Source organism: Balaenoptera borealis, assembly GCF_965194805.1.
Source record: "Balaenoptera borealis genome assembly, chromosome: 11".
Lineage (NCBI taxonomy): Eukaryota > Metazoa > Chordata > Mammalia > Artiodactyla > Balaenopteridae > Balaenoptera > Balaenoptera borealis.
The window spans coordinates 32,686,109-32,690,859 of NC_138868.1; the positions used below are offsets into that span (position 1 = coordinate 32,686,109).

At 34.8% G+C, this 4,751-nt stretch overlaps 1 pseudogene across 1 annotated transcript in view; it reads right to left on the reverse strand.

Moving 5' to 3' along the window:
• LOC309606612 (NEDD8-activating enzyme E1 regulatory subunit pseudogene) overlaps positions 1–2,389 on the reverse strand; it is a 49,662-nt pseudogene extending 47,273 nt beyond the window's left edge. Inside the window, exon 1 of the transcript in view lies at positions 2,344–2,389. The product of the transcript in view is annotated as an NEDD8-activating enzyme E1 regulatory subunit pseudogene (transcript). The remainder of the gene's footprint in view (positions 1–2,343) is intronic.
• Positions 2,390–4,751: the final 2,362 nt, after the last annotated feature.

Sequence of the window (4,751 nt, forward strand, 5' to 3'; positions counted from 1 at the left end):
GTGGAAGGAATATTATAATTATCTTCGAGAAGGGTCGGGGATTTCTAGGAATTGGGGCACCACCCACTTTTTGGCCTTTTTGGTCATCCTCAGAACTGTCATGGTGCCTGTGGTGTGTCATTTAACGTGCTGACGTATTACAGTGAATGTACAATGAGGCTCAAGGTCCACTGGAAGTCGAATCTTCCTCCTTCTTGGGCCTAGTTGGTTCTAACCAGTTTTTGTTGTATCATGTTCTTAGTGGTTGTGTCATTCTTTTAATGGTTGTGCCCTGCCCCCCTCTTTCCTGTCTCAATACTAGCTGTGGAAAGACTTTATAATGTAATGTAAGAAGTATACTCCAAGCGTTGAGTATCGTTGTACTTCTACCATTGGAAATGGCAGAAAAATGGGAAAAGAGAAAGTACCTCTATTTTTAATATTTATCCATATTTTCTTTTTTTTAAAAAAATCGACCTCTTCTCTGAAAACACTAAATCTGGAGTGTTTTGGCTTAATGAAACTCGAACAGAAGTGTGGCATAATAACCTCATTTTCAGTTTGTGAAAATAATGGTTTGGTGCTACGATCAAAGCCACCTACCCAACTCCTCACAGATGGAGAGGAGGTACATTCTGACTCCAAGTAGTTAGTTGACTTAAAAGGAGGAACAAAGTTTTGGTTTAATTTGATCTGATAATTTTGAGTGAAGCAGCTTTGTTACTGAGTCCAAGCTTGCTCTGCTCGCCACACGACAGGCCAATAAATCAGGAGACGAGGTATTGAGGCAAGGAATATGACTTTATTTGGAAAGCTGGCAGACTGAGAAGATGACAGACTGGGGTCCCCAAAACACCATCTCATCTGAATCTGGATGTCAGTTTCTTTTAGAGAATCAGAGAGGGAGAGGCAGTGAGGAAGTGAAGTAAAAAGGCCATTTATCTTGCTAAACATCTCCTGGCATGGCCTTCACTGTGGAGGGAATGTGTTAGTTTCTTCTTTTCTGCAGCCATTCACAGGTGGGTAGGGTCAGATTGTCTCCCTGTGAGCTGAACAAAGGCACTTTAGTTTAACATTCAGGCACAGGGGCAGGGTTCCCTGAGGCAGGCCATTTTGTATGATTATAGTAACAAAAACAATGAGAAGCAAAGGTTAAAGTCAAAGAAACAGATCCAACATGGAGTCAAAATTGGCTCTTCCCTGTTACAGCTTTATAATCCTATGGGTATGCTACATTTGTCTCCAACTCAAAATTTATTTGCTGAAGTCTATCATTACATTAACATATATATATAACTTTAATGAACCTGAATGTGTGGGAATTTTCTGATTTCTAGGCTTGAGTGAAATGGAAATTAGTGTTTATTATTTCACTTGGCATATCACAGAAAAATGTAGGAAGTGTTCAGACGGGTTTGCTTATGGGATTACTCATTTCTCAAAAATGGTATCAGAAAAATACAATTGTTTCAGATAAAAGTCCAATCAATGTCAGTTAATATGTTCTAGAAAATTCTCTTTATATATTTGCATCAAAAGCTTGCTTGGATTTATGTTGTGTGCTTATTTTTAACTCTTTCAATACTAGCAAAAATATTTATAAATTTTGGCCTTAATCTCTATGCAGTCATCTCACGCATAATATTAGAAATAACCTGAATAGTATAAATGGATGAGTATAGAGCCACCAGACAGATTAATTTTTCTTTACACACAAAAAGGTAACTGCTTTAAATAAGAAGTTCTAGCTGGGAAGTCCTCAGAGTTGGATAATTATAACAGTGATATAGTGTGCTTAATTGACTGAGTTCTGTGACAAAATCACATCCTTAATCTCTCTGTTCTTCAGTTTTCTTAGTCATGTTTTCATGGTGTTGTTATGAACATTAAATAAAAATAATAAAAGTAAATGCAGAAATAGAACAGGTGAAGTCTCAAGGAACCAAACCCCATCACAAGATCAACTGGAAAATCTAGTGTGCAGAGACTCTGTTACTCCTCCACCTTCAGCCAACAATTTTTTTTTTTTCTCATAGTTGATCATCCAGGTTAGAAAATACATGCGTTTGCATGACAGAAATGGTGACATTTAAAATGCAGTAGATAACATTTCAGTGGTTAATTTCTAAATGGTTGTGATAGTGCTTAGAATTTTGAGGATAATTCCTTCCTGCTTGCTTCCCTCCCTCCCTCCCTTCCATCCTTCCTTCCTCCCTTCCATCCATCCATCCATCCTTCCTTCCTTCCTTCCTTCCCTCCCTCCCTCCCTCCCTCACATATTTAATAGATTATATGGAGCTCTTCTAGAGTCCTTCCAAAACCATAAGGCTAAAGAAACATTTTATGAATTATCTAGTCCTATACCTTCACTTGACCTATAAGGTGTCTGTGGATCAATGCAATTGCCCATGGTTACACTGTCACTTTGTGGCTGAGGTTGAGAATAAATTTATTCACTTCTAGTTCATTTCTCACTTGGAAAGTTGGTTTATCTCTACATCAGGAGGAATAAGATCTCTTCCAAGATTCAAAATCCAAATTATAAACACATTCTAAAATTACAGCCACCTTCTTATCCCCTTACACACTCAAGTTAAGATGAAAACACAAATGAACGGTTTGGCTCACCATACCATACACTGAGAAACTGAGATCTTTTATATTGAGAAAATGAGTTGCTTGCCTTACATGATCTTACATTTTCAACTTTGTTCATATCATCACTTTACGTCCTAATTCACTTTCTTAGACATCCTTAACTAGTTTCAATTTACACTTATTCAAACTGAGGGAAATAAAAGATGAACCAATTAGTCAAAATCTTGTAGCCAAACATTCTTTCTCTCATAAAACTTCAATCTTGCAAATATTAAACATTTAGGGCTAATATGCCCTAAAACTTCTACATCGTGTATAATTGTACTGGAAACAAATCTAATATATAAATTTAATTATATTTCTGTATCTTGATTCATCAAGAATCTCTGGTAATATATATAAATTTTAAGGGCTCTCTGACATGCTAACCACCCACAGCTTATTCATATGTCTAGTGTTTCTCTCTTTTTTTCTATGAAAATCAACTGTAGTAACCTCAGGGAGGGTTGCCTGATTTAGCAAATATAAGTACAGAAAACCCAGTTAAGTTTGAATTTCAGATAAACAATAAATAATTTGGGGTCATACTTAAACTAAAATATTATTCTTTATCTGATATTCAGATTTAACTAGGCACCCTATATTTTACCTGAAAACCCATTTCCTATGGTCCCCTAAAAAGTAAGTCTGTAGTAAACTTGACTCATGTTGCAAATATGACCTTCTCAAGACATGGAATCTGGGTAATAATTGGGATGCCCCAATTTACCTACTCAAGAGACTTTTTCAAAGAGGGATTTGGGGAGTTCCTGCCCAAACATACATATAAGATCAAAGAATCTATGTAGAAGATGATCTGAATATTTTAGGAGTGAAAGGGCTGACTTGTTATTCCCTTGAATGTATTATTAATTTAAAGTGGAGAGGGGTATAACTTGATCAGAGATACAGATCCTCTTTTCAATTCTAGAGGGAAGCTTAAAGATGGAATAAGGAAACATACACAGATTTTTTTTTTTCTGATCAAATGTTTGTATAGAATATTACAACTATTCCAGGCAAAAACAACTTCAAGTTTATTTTTCAGCTTCAGCATAAACTGCATATAATACACATACAGTACAATTTTAGACTTTTAACATGTGTATACATGTAATTTTCGCATAAGAAGGTAAAGAACATATTTACCGTCTCCACAATTTTCTCCATGCTCCCTCTAACCCTCTTGCTTCCCACAGAGCTGATCTCTTTTTATCACTAAGGATTAGTTTATAATTTGCTAGAATTGTGTATGAATGGAACGATAGAGCAATGCATTCTCCCTCTCTCTCTCTCTTTTTTTTTTTTTGGTCTCTCTTACACAGTATTATACTCATGTTCATACTGGTATCAATAGTTCACTTATTTGTATTGCTGAATAGTATTCCATTATATGGATATACCACAAATTTGTGTATCTATTCAACTGTTGATGTTGCAAGTTAAGCTATATTCATGTACAAGTATTTATGTAAACATTGCTTTCATTTATTCTGAGTAAATATTTAGGTGTGGAATGGTGAGTCATTTGCTAGGTGTACATTTAATTTTCTTAAGAAATTGCCAAGATATTTTCCAAAGTGGTTGCACCATTTAATATTACTGGCAGCAAGTTTTAGTGTTTCTGGTGCTCTACTGGATATACAGGTAGGTAAAAAAACAATGTTTAATTATCTGAGCCAAGACTCTTTTACGTGTGAACACAAAACACTTTGCACATTTTAATATACACTAAATTTTTTAGGAGTGAGACTGTCATATAAGTCAGCAGAAGTTATTAGATTTGTTTGGAACTTTACTAAGAGTTGTCCATTTTAGAAAATCTTATTTTGAATTGCTAGTACAATATGTCAATATCAATATCAATATGACAATATCAATACGTTACTATGTTACAGCATTATTTCTGTGACATTCATGGTACGTATACATTTCAGTAAAGATACCTGACTGCATCATTACGTTTTTCGTGCAATTGTGCCCAAACATCTGTGTACTCAAATGCATGTTATTTGATCATAAATCATGTTCCTTTTATCTCTCATATACTGCAGTTAGGAAATTTTATATATTTAAAAATTATGAGGAAAAATAAATTTTATTTTATATTAATTTTTTTTCACAATAGCTGTGTT